General features: G+C 39.8%; 1 long non-coding RNA gene across 1 annotated transcript in view; it reads right to left on the minus strand.

Annotated features, from left to right (window-relative positions):
- Positions 1 to 1,777: 1,777 nt before the first annotated feature.
- Positions 1,778 to 12,398, minus strand: part of LOC120321403 — a 59,698-nt gene continuing 49,077 nt past the window's right edge. Inside the window, exon 3 of the long non-coding RNA XR_005561006.1 lies at positions 1,778 to 3,451. This is a non-coding gene — a long non-coding RNA (uncharacterized LOC120321403). The remainder of the gene's footprint in view (positions 3,452 to 12,398) is intronic.

Here is a 12,398-nt window from a genome sequence, read left to right on the forward strand (position 1 = left end):
TTTTGGTGTAACTTTCTATTATAGAACTTAACGAAATTTTTGTTTAGTGTACTTTGTTTTTGGTATGTTGAAAACTATGCTGTAAGAGCGAGAGAAGCGAAGCCGAATATTTAAGATTAAGCCATGCCCTCAACTGTATAATAAATTATATAGACGTACATATATACAAGTATGCAACAGCAAAGTCAACAAAGCGGTGCATTTCCACCCACACACACACATCCACACCGAGGAAAACCAAGAAGAAAAAACTGAAAAGCAAAAAAAAAACTCTTAAAAAACAAATAAAAAAGAATATTATTCGAAAAAAAAACGCACCGTCCTTTTATTATTATTTAATTAGCGGCATCATTTATTTGCATTTACTTTCGTCTGCTTTTGTGCTCAGAAGTTTATGAGTCGTTGGTTTTGACAGTTTTACAGGAGTTTTACGGCCACCTTTTTGCAGATTCTGGTTACGATAGGGCGTTTATGTGTTTATATCGATGAAATCGCGATAATTGCGCGTATTATTAATTTCGTTTGTTTGCTTAAAGTGTTCGAAAAGCCATTAAATAATTAAGTGGGCATATTATAATGCGATTGCCTACGTCAGAGAGCAAGCAATTGGCAATTAACTAACAGCACCCCACCGCAGATCGAGTTATGCCGCTCGTTAATGAAAGTTGCCATTAAAAAGCGTGGCATTTCGTGAAATTACCCTTTTATAAGGCCTTAAGTGCTGCTGGAAGCACTTGATGGATCTCTGTTTGTGCCTGGTCAATGCACAATGGTTGAAAAAATAAAAAACACCGACGTCAATCGACAGGCGATTAAAGTGACAATTTGCCAGATTTACGCGGTCAATTTAATTTGGAAATTTACGCAACTCTGTTTGAGTTTGCAATTAATGTATCACCCAAAACATCCCACGAGATATTGGCACCTTTTCTAACTCCATTTAAAGATGTCCTTAAATTTTACATAATTTAAGCTGCTTCCAATTTATTTCACGAGCTCCGCAAATGAAAAACAAATTCATAAAATATCATTAAATTCGTCTCATTCCACCTGCACATTGCCCCCTGGCCACCTCATTGTCATCTAATGTGCCGCACGCTTTTAACATTTAATTCATAATTTAAATGCATATTTCATTGGATGCTGATTAACAATTTTGTGCCGAAATGATATTGGTTAGTAATTCTGCATAAAAATTGCATCAGCCTGTAAATACATATATATATAAAACCCGAGCCCTCACTCGCTTTTGTGTGCGAAATAAATTCGCATAATTGAAAGCCAGTTTTAGGCTTAAATATATAAACAACAACTGCCCCCAAAAACAATAATAATAACAATAACAAACCAACAAATAATAACAATAATATATATTATACAGAAGCGCAAGTGCAATGATTTTTATTTATGCGACGGCAATAATGCCGTTTAAACAAAACAAAAATGACCGTTGTTATTTTTGTTATTTTTTTTTTGTTGAAATTGAACTCTTGGCGCGCGTGGTTTATAATGTTTCAATAAAGCGTACGGAAAATGGAAAATAAAAATGAAAATTATATTTTCCGCACCATACTAACGAAAAACACCCACGCGATGCGCTTCATGCACTTGAACAATATAATATCGACAGTATTATATTATCCACCCATATAATTATTCTCTATGCTCTCTTAATTATTTTCTAACAACAGCAAAAAAAAAAAAAAGAAATAATAGACGGCGAAATGAAATGAAATTTAATGGGGAAACAACATGGCTGCCCACAAGCCTATTTATACGTTTATCTATTGCCACCTGCCATTTTGGGGTAGTTGAACACTCACATAGAAACACACACACCTACACACACACCCACCCACACACCCACTCGTGTAGATGAAACCTGCCCCTCGGGCTATATAAACTTGTATATGGAAAACCGAAAGGAAGGGAAAGGTTTTTAATGGTCATGTGCTAGTTGAAATGCGCTTTAAGAATTTATGGGATTTTCGGAGGATTGTCCAAAAGAAATTGGGCGAAATTCCTCACTGATTAATCATGGCTAATGGATTTGCTGTATTCAAATGTGAGGTAATGTGAACTATTTCTATATAATTACTTATTACATATTATACATATATCTCATAGAAGTTGTAGAGTTTCTTAAGGTGATTAATCTAGCTAATGGCCTATTTTAATATGCGGATATATCAGCTCCATATCTTTAATTTCTCCTCCGCCTAATGAAAATTATACTACCATTTTATAGTCACTCCATAGTTATAAAGCACATTCCACATTATTCGATGATAAAGAAAAGCCACTAATCTACGAGGGCAAATTGTAGTTTTCATTGGTTTTAATGTTGCCGTGCGTGCCAAGTGCGACAGCGGTGGCAACACCCCCTACACACCCTCCCCTATATATGTATATATACGTATGTATATATGTATACCCCGACCATATCTATAGAAAGAAACCCCTCCTCGAGGCAAATACACCGACATTTTCATTATTATTTCGAGTGGAGTTGGTTGGTTTTTTATTATTTCGCGTGGCAAAGCAACACGCCGCCTGCTTTTGTACATTTCACTGACTGTGTGTGCTTTTTGGGCTGCGTGCATACAACCGTGTCAATAATTACCCGTGGGACTGACACGACCAACGAGAATCATGTTGCAAAGCCAGCAGACGCAGAAGCAGAAGCAGAAGCATCAGCGTTCCACTAACAATGGCTAAAAACAAAAGCCACAGCGGCAGTAGAAGCAGCTGAGAGACACTGAAGCTGGTAGGTGAGCCGAGCCGGCAGCAGAAGTTGGTAACGGAGAATCGGGCCACAATGGTCTCGGGCATATTGCCATTGTGGCAGTACTGCCGCAACTCCGGCAAAATGGCTGACTCCAGTCAAAGTCACCCGAAAGCGAAAGACTGACGAACTGGACGACTGACCAGCTCACAGGAGCGGATTATCTACACGTTTTAAGAATATAAAAATAACAACTAATAAACTTAAATTAACAATACAATTTATAATTTAGAAGCTAGCTCCAATAATAGTTCAAAGTTATTCAGTAATTAAGTTGTTTATTACTTAACTTGATCTAAATAATACATAGTTAGTCTGGTAGGCATAATTTACCTCATATCTATGCAGTAGTAATCATATATTATATTCATTTTATAATATTTAATATTATTATCTTTAAAGAAATTTTTTTTCAGCCCTCTAAACCTTCAAACTCCCCCAAACCGCCCCTGTGATTGGGCCGCACTTTCTGTCGGTGTGACTTTGGCTTTTGGCTCCGGCTGGGCGACTTTTCCACTGCCATTCGGAGTGTCGGGGACTCTGTGCTCATTATCTATGCTTCCTTTGGGAATTTTCATTTTCTTTTTCCGCGCTCCTCTCTTTTTTTTTTTATAATGTTTTTTGTATTTTCAGAGTTCTGGCCGTGTGCGTTCGTGTGCGACATTTCTGCAAAGGAAAAACAAAAGAAAAGATGGATGAACAGCACTATCCGGATGGAAAGTACTACGTATTGCGTATATTAAGTTATATATGTAGGTGTAAATGGATATTCTTGTTTTGTTCCGAGCCAAATCATTGCGTTTGGTATTGTAAAAACCTTGCGCTAATTACAAAATTTATTGCCTCTTAACGGAGCCCTCGAAAACGTAAGTCAAGAGCGTTGGAAATTCTTTTTAACTACCCACAAAAAAAAATGATATGTATGTGTATAGTGTGTAGAATGGGAGATACTCCCACCAGTGAATTAAGCTGTGACTGTGTGTAAAGTGCAGGCAAAACAAGCCACAAATTGGGATGAGGCAGGTGAAGGTGGTGCCGGTGGTAGTGGTGGTAATGGTGGTGCTGAAGGTGGTGCTGTGGTGCGGGGGCAGCTATTGCCATTCGACACCTTCGACAGCGGAGCACCTACAGCGCTGGATCAGCAGACACCTAGACAAATAATGCGGGCACGCTATATATGGAAGATCATAGTGATAGATAGAAGTGAGCTTCATCGAACATCAAGGGGACGCTTAAAATGTTTGGAAGAAATAGCTAGATTTATTAGGCAATCTATTAGCACTGTGTGCTATCTCTCACTAGATTAAAGTGGTGAAAGGAAAAGTTTTAAAACTCTTTATATACTTTTTATATACAGCAGAAATAACAAGCTAAAATGTATTCGCTAGCACTCATAAATTTAAGTGATAATCAAAGGTGCAGCAGAGGTAAAGACAAACATTGTAAAAGTAAAAAATTTATGTAAAATAAATAACAACTCTTTTTTACGATTATATTCTATACGTTGTTAATTTGCCAGCGTTTACTAATACCTTTTTTGCAGCACTTAAAATTTCCAAAAACCATATTTTAAATCCTTGAAACTTTGCTAACTGTTTGGTCAAACCTCGCAGTCGTCTACGGCAAACAGACAAACAGACAGACATCTCTCTAATAAGCAAACGCAATTGATGGCTGAACCATGACATTGTCGCCGATCTGCGGTCTCCGCGGATCGCCATTTACGTCTCGTGTGCAGTCGCAGTCACAGTCACAGTCACAGTTACAGTCGCAGTCGCGGGCAAAACTGTTGAAAATGCGCGGGTTATTAATGGCTTTATAAGCTGCTGCCGTTGCTGCTACACCTCGATCCGCACCTGCGGGGAGGCATTTGGCAAGCAAATTGGCAGCAGTAGTCCACTAGCCACTAGTTCAGTTGTTGGCTAAGAGAAGTCCAATCCGGAGTCCGTGTTACCAAGACCACCCCGCGTTCGAATCGAGCTGCGCAGTGTCAAAGCCAACCACTTTGCGATGTGTTTAAGTTTATTTTTCTTTGAATTTTGTTTTCTTTTTATTTATTTTTTTTGCCGCTGTTATTGGCAATATGTGGTGCTGCTCATTTCGCTGCTGTTTGCACACATTTTTAACGTATAAATAAAAAGGCTAATGGGTGGGGTGGCTGGCGCGCAGATAAAGTCAAACTCTGGGCCACCCTGGCTCGAATTCAATTCGAACTATAAAAACGATATATGGGAAAAAAACTATGTTCTCACACACAATTTGCAGACAGTCGCAGACGTTGCCTGACATTTGGCCAAACGTCGTCTGTCGGCCAAAACCGGCAACAAGGTCGCCCAGCGCTCAAGATAGCTATCTAAACGCAAATAGGAGGCGCATGCACTGGGAGAAATGGGAGCCAAGGGGGGTTGATATCTCTAGTTGTTGGTGGGTACCATAGCAAGAAAATGTAGAACTTATTTACAGAAATTCACATACAGAATTGCTTACCATATGGGATTGCAATAGTGAATATTTAATCTAAGTTTTGGAGTTAATTAACAGGAAGTAGATTTTTCCAGTGCACCTCAGGTGCAGCATAGAATTTGAGAATTTGAATTTTGAAACCGGCTAAAGGCCGTGAACGAATGCCATCGGCATCCAGCGGCGGTCAAGTGCATGGGGAGCAGCTGATGTTGATGGTCTTATGGTGAAGCTGACGCCGATGCCGCAAAACGATGCGATGCAGCCTGCTCACTGGGAGCCATAAATCTCTTAATGAAAACCGGCAATAATCTTTTTGCCGCCGGCTAAAACAAACTGAATCGAACTGCAGCTTACCGAGCAGAACTCAACCGAACAGAACAGCAAGCCGGAGTCAAGCGCGAAAAAATGCGCAAAAGAATTAATAAACAAAGTAGCCGAGCATGTTGGCATTCGCCCCGCGCTCAATGGGGGATGAAGAATCTTACTTCAGCTCCAACTTAAGCTCCAACTCCAGGTCCAACTCCAGCTCCAGCTCCAACTCCAGCTCCAACCCCACTCCAACTCCAGCTGCAACCTTAGCTGCAATCTTAGCTCCAACCTTAGCTGCAGCATCCATGATGCAGTAGGAGTTTCAGTGCGACGAGGAGCAAATGTGGAAGATGGGCGAGTTATTTGCTGCGCATGCGCGCACGTGCTGCCTGCCTTAATGCCTTTTTTTTTCTCTTTTTTTTTTGTTAAGGAGGAGCGATGTCGATGCCACGCAGTCGACGGTTTTCCGTGGCCGCACGTTTTTGCACTCGGCCAACGGTGCGCATGCGCATCATCAAAAGGCAAACAGCAACAGCGAGAAGAAGCAACCAACGACGACGACGACTTCGAAGACTTCGACGACGACGACTCATCAAAGCGCCAGCATCGGAGTGCATTTGCATTTCTAATTTTTGCTGCATTTTGTGCATTTGCAATGCAATGCAATGCGAGTGAGACGCCGCTGCGGCTGCTTGGGGCGGCGTGCAAATGGCAGAGGTGGAAAATGCCGAGGCGCCGCTTCGCCATTTCCCTGTGGCCACATTACAGCAAGGCTCTGCTTCTAACCCTGAATAGAAATGAAGTTGGATGTTCGAGTAAAACCAGAATGCATTAACTTATTTATTTTAAAGAGTTTATTATAAAGAGTTCTAACTTTTTTTTGATCATTTTTGTTTATGGTAAAAGACGTTTCTCTGCGCCTCCCAGTGGCCAGCGTTACACATTGATCACATGCAAATCTTTGGTAACAATAATAAAAAACCGTAGACTCTGAAAATACCTCCCGGCGTTGCGTATTGTCGTCGGCTTGTCTAGACTTTCAAAATTTGACAGATCATCATTTGAAAAATCCCAAAATACGTTTTGATTCCGCTGTAGCAATCGCGTCAGCCACAAAGTCAAAAAAGCAGAAGTTAAGTTTCGTAAACGCATTTGCTTTTTGTTGTTGCTGCTGTTGTTGCTGCCCTTGTTGTTGGCCAAATGTTGTTGTTTGTTAGTGTCGGAGGCAATTTGACTACCGAAAAGTATTAAACAAAAAGCCCCCTCAGCGTGGCTGAAAATCAATACAAACAGGCCGGCAAACGGAGGCCAGCGAAAAGATTGGACAAAATAAAAGCTTAAATATTTGCAAAACGAAATCGCTGAAGTTGGTAAAACAAAGAGGTAAAAATATAGGTATAAAAGTTAAACAACAGCAACAACAAAGACAACCTTTGGCCAACGCGGTAGCCATAAATCAAAGTCGCGTTAATGAAAGCGCAATTAAAACGGGCTTCCAGCGTTTTTTTATTTTTTTTTTTATTTTGAGGGGAAATTCAAGAGGGAGTGCGCGGCGGTCAGCATACATATTTGGGCCAACTTAAAGCGCAGGAAATTAAATTTTATGATGCCGAGTCGCGAGTCGAGTCGAGTTGAGTCGCATTGGCAGCTATGTAAGTTGGCCATTTGGCCATTCGACCAGGCCCAGACCCAAAAGCCAGCAGGCCAATGCAATTGTTGTAGTTGTCGCGCCACCGTCGCACTTAAATTTTTGCAGTTTGCAATCGCACTCGTAGTTTCTTTTGCCGTCTGAAAAGTTGCACAAGGTTGACGGCTGCGAAAAGTTTTATGCAGCGCCACTGACACCAACACCCACACCCACACGCGACTCCAAGACTCTAAAGTCAGAGGCAATAAGCCGTAAGCCATAAGCCCGGCCAGACTTGACCTACAAAAAGCCGCGTCGTCTGCGATTATGGCGCCCAGGGCGTACCGCAGACTTGGGTTCTTTACATTGCCGATTTTGGCCTCTTTTCTGACCGCCCTGTATATATTTCCTTATGACAAGCTGTGACGTCACAGCTCGAAGCTAGATGGATAACTCAGCGGGATAGAAGTACAAACTGAAGTTGAAGAGCAGTAGTCTTCATAAATGAGCTCGTCGAAATCTGAGAACTGAGTATATTAATGGAGTAAGGATAATGTTTTAAATACCCTTAAAAAGGCTTTAAGTACAGGAATGCCACCTTTTAATGGCCTTGTTTATACTCAATTAGCTCTTACTTCTCTCAATGCATTGAATACTCTCTTAAAATGTTCTAAAATGTTCTAGTGAAAGTAAGTAATATAATTCTTTAAATAAACATCTAACATAATTTAAACAGTTAATAATATGCCTTCAAACCATTGCTTTTCGCAGTATCTTTGAAGAATTCATGTGAAGCCGCGCTGTTATCGATTCGTACCCACTTATACCCTAACCAAGGCAATAAACATTTCAGCAATTCACACAAAGCTGCTTAATTGAAATCAAAAAGTACAAAAATCAAGTGGGGGAATATACAACAAAAACGAAAAAAAAAAAGAGAAAAAGGCGAGTCCGAAGTGCTGGCCGCTTGGTAGGCCGGTCGTCGCTTATTTGGCTTACTGACCATCAGCTTCATTACCATTAACCAACTGTGGCCACAAATCATGCATTTAACGCCTTCTTAACAGGCCAGCAGGCAGTGCACTGGAGTTGTGTTGAGTTGCGTTCAGCTGGGAACTGGGAATCTGGGATGGGGATTGGGATGTGGATGTGGATGTGGCTGTGTAGCGCCTGCAATCAAAACTGGCAATAAGCATGCAAAACAGCCGCAGCAAACGAAATGAAATGAAATCAAACTGGCTTGAAAGGATTGCGGAGCGGGGGGAACGGGGGGAACTGACCCTGGCAATGGGGATTTATTTTTCTTCTTTTTCGTGGTCAGGTGTAAGTTCCAAAGCATCGTTTATTGAGTTGTCCGAGGAGCTGAAGGCAGAGGAACTGCAGCCGTAGGATCTGCCTGATGAGCTGTTGATGCCGCTGATCGTGCCAGTTGTCAATTACACAACGAATAAGAGGTGGCGAAGGGGGGTAAGGGTAGGGGGATATTCTGGCCTAATGGAGCGATCGGTGGCCAATTTTATGGGTCTTCGGCAGCAGGCAATTGGCTACCAGTTTGCATGAATGAATGAATGGAGCCCAGTTGGTAACTGAAGCTGAATCGAATCTCAGAACCAGCAGACGACGATGACGACGACGACTCATTCGAACGCAGAGCCATAAAGATAAAAAAGGATTTTGCTAAGTGACTGGACTGTCTTCGTGTGCTAGTGTGTTTGTTTGCTTATGTCTGGGCTCTGTCAGCTTGTAAATCAATAGGAAGTCACATCATCATCAGCTCTGGCCACAAAACGAGTTAATTCGTAGTGGAGACAAATCAATCCATCAGATTATTTGGCATTAGCAATTTAACTGAAATACGAGAGGAAGTGTTAGATTCCTGCTTAGTTTATGAGGCAGTTTGGGTATTTCAGCTTGATGAGTGCACAGGATTTAAAGAAAATAATGTATTATGTGGCTATTTAAATAAATTAATAGGTAGCAGAAACTAGTTGTTAATCCCTTGAGCATTGATCACATTTTTATAGAAAAACTTTCTGCAGAGAATTCAATCTTCGCGTTTGCTTTCCCAATTTCAATTCCCTTTTGTCAATGGCCAAACGACTCAATCACAAGTTCGACAAATCAATCCATCAGATATTTTAGCATAAACAATTCAAACTAGACTCCACAAAAAACTTTATAGAGTCGCTGTTTTATACGTTTTTATGGATTTGGCTTTGAGCAACGTTATCGATTCCGCCATATGCTCATATCCCCAATAGTCATAGTCACTTCATTTCTACAAAGGAAACTAAGTCCCAGATCGACGGAGTGTCTTTCTGACCAAGAGTTAAAGACCAAAAACCTACCGGGCCACAAAATTAGCCGCTCGTAAAAAACCTGACACAGGCGCACGTGCCGTTTTCGAAATACCCGTACTCCAAAAAAAAAAACGTTAGCAAAAAAAATCAAAATAAAACCACAAAAATCTGAAACGCCTCACTACACAAACAACAAGCTAAACGGCTAAGACCAACAACAACAACAACTTGGCGGAGACAACAATTTCACTACAACAACAGCAGCCACATCGTCATAAATACCTTGTCTTCTGGCCATTGACAATTTTGCGCCAAATTTATTAACCAGAAATTGATTGGCCAAACGGCAATCATCTGTGGACGGATTTGTTGTACCTCTTATTAGCCAGAAAAAAAATGGTGAAAAAAATGAACTTAAATTTTATACGATTTTTTTTGTTTTTTGGGGTTTCGATAACATTTTGGTCCGTTGAAATTTCGCATAATTATGATGCCTATAAATTTGTTTTCTTTCATTAGTTAAAGTTTAAGTTTTCTTGTTTGGCCGCTGCTGCTGCTTTTGTTATTGTTGCTGTTTCTCTTATTAGACGAAGGTCAACGACGACATAAAAAGTCAAATTTTATTTCAGTTGCCAAGAAACCAAACAGCATGACAATATTGGGTCCCATGTGTGAGAGTTGGTTTTTATTTTTACGGACATTTTAAAATCGATTAAAATATATGATTGCCAGTTTATAGGGGCTAGTGTTGACTTGGTTTTGATTTAAAGTTGCCTTTTTTACAGGCTAAAACTGGCTAAGTGAAGAAATAATTAAATATATTAGATGAAACATTAGATATCTTTTTTAATACACCTACTTACACTGAAGTTAACCATTATTTCTGTATTAATCTAGTTAAACATTTGTTTCTTATTGCATTAAATATAGTTTGTAACTAATTTGTTTAATGATCGGAACACGTAATTATAATCTGCGGTTTAACACCTTCCATTTGTTGATCTACACAGCTAACATGATTTTTTTTCCAAGAAATATAATAGACTATGAGTGGAGTGCCTAGTAACAATTTGCATTTACTCTTTACAATGCTCCACTTTTTATAGCTCATTAAAGCGTTTTTTTTATTAGTTTCTATTTTACCATTGTTTCGACTCGATTTCGGTTTTATAACTGCTATTTGTGCAATTGCACGAATTGTTCTCCGTAGTTTTTATGGATCCATTAGTCGATACTAATTTTTCAAGCGGCACACGCTCTAAGTAGATCTATGAGATCCAAAAAACTGATAGGTAAATGAGCTCAGCTGGGGCGAGAGCACTAAAATTAAAATCGATGACAATTTTGGGTGAAAGTCTGGCGTTTCATTTCAAATCACAAAAAAAAAAACCGTTTAGAGATAGAAAGTAGGGCGTGGCAGAGCTGCCTACCTTCGAAACCTTTCCTACCACCAACTCTATATTTGAGTGCAATTTATATGCGATGGCGTTTCGAACTTCTGCCGCGAATCCCTCTCCATTTTCGAGGTGTTGGTGTTGGCTACATCAAATGTGCAAACAAGCCACATAAATCTCATATAAAGCGAAATTATTTTTTACTACTCAATTGCAACAGCAGCGGCAGCTTGAGTCTGTGAGTATCTGGACTCGGACTCCAACCGGACAAAAGGGTCCTGGCCAAGTGCATAAATCTCGGCCAGCTCCTTCGACTTTTTGGCCCTGCTCAACGCAACCTAACTGAACTGAACTCATCTCAAGTGCCCTGGTCTTCGATAGTTTGTTACGGGTCCGGGTCCGATAAATAATTGCGTACATTTGAACAAATCGTGTTTGATGTTTGCTGTTTGCTGTTTGCTCTTGTTGTGTCGAGCTGTGTGTTGTCTTGTGTGTTGTGGTGTAGTGTTGTTTTTCCCTCTTGCAGTGTTGGTTTTTATTGGCCTGGCTGTATATTTCGGTTTTGGTTTTGTAGAATTTTTTGTTTGGTCAGTGCTTTTATTGCTACACATGTTGTTCGGAAACAACAAAATATAAAACAAGTGAGGAGTGGTCATCAAGAATGCAGCTCGACGCATGTGCTGCCCTGCAGAAAGTTAGGAACTCAACATAGGATATATGAAATCCGGGCTCATCATAATTAAAATGTATAATCTCATTGTGCTTTGATAGTCTAACCAAATGTTGGTTTGTATTTCAATATAAAAGATAACATATTACATATTTGTTTAGGTCCTTGTTAATCTTCCTTATTTTCCTTTTGTAGGGTATCAAACGAGCAATCCATTTTCCCCCCTGCCTTACATTGATTTGTTTTTAGTACGTTTTCATTGAAATTTATTGCATTTACGAAAATTAGCTAAGCACATTTATTAAGAACTCTGCCTGGGCATTTGTTTTATGAACCCTTCCTATACAGCGAAGATATAGCGAAGCTTCACCATTGATGAATTCCTGGACTTGACTTCGATGCTTGGCCACGTGTATAGCATTTCGAATCGAGCCAATCAATGAACCCATTAAAGTTTAATCACAATCACGTAAATAAAATGTAGAACTTGTCGCATAAATTATGTGATTGCCGATTGCCAGCAACAAAACAAAAATTCAGAACGAACAAAATACAAAATCGGTGGAAAAAATTAGGCAAAATTTTGTGTTTTAATGAATTGCAAATTTATGCAACATTTCGAGGAGCGCCAAAAAAGAACTTGACTTCTAGTTCATTTAAACAGATATAAATATATATATATTTCTCATTTGGCTATCATCGTAAAGCCAAAAATGTATTAAATTAAAAAAAAAAAAAAACAAAAAACTGCCAGCTGAACGATGGCTAGCGTTTAATGAGAAAGAAACCTGACGGCTCCTCTTCCAATTTCCAAAAATGTAACTTTCGAATTTAGCGGTACGCCTTTTTA

This window comes from Drosophila yakuba, chromosome 3L (genome assembly GCF_016746365.2).
Source record: "Drosophila yakuba strain Tai18E2 chromosome 3L, Prin_Dyak_Tai18E2_2.1, whole genome shotgun sequence".
NCBI classification, from domain to species: domain Eukaryota; kingdom Metazoa; phylum Arthropoda; class Insecta; order Diptera; family Drosophilidae; genus Drosophila; species Drosophila yakuba.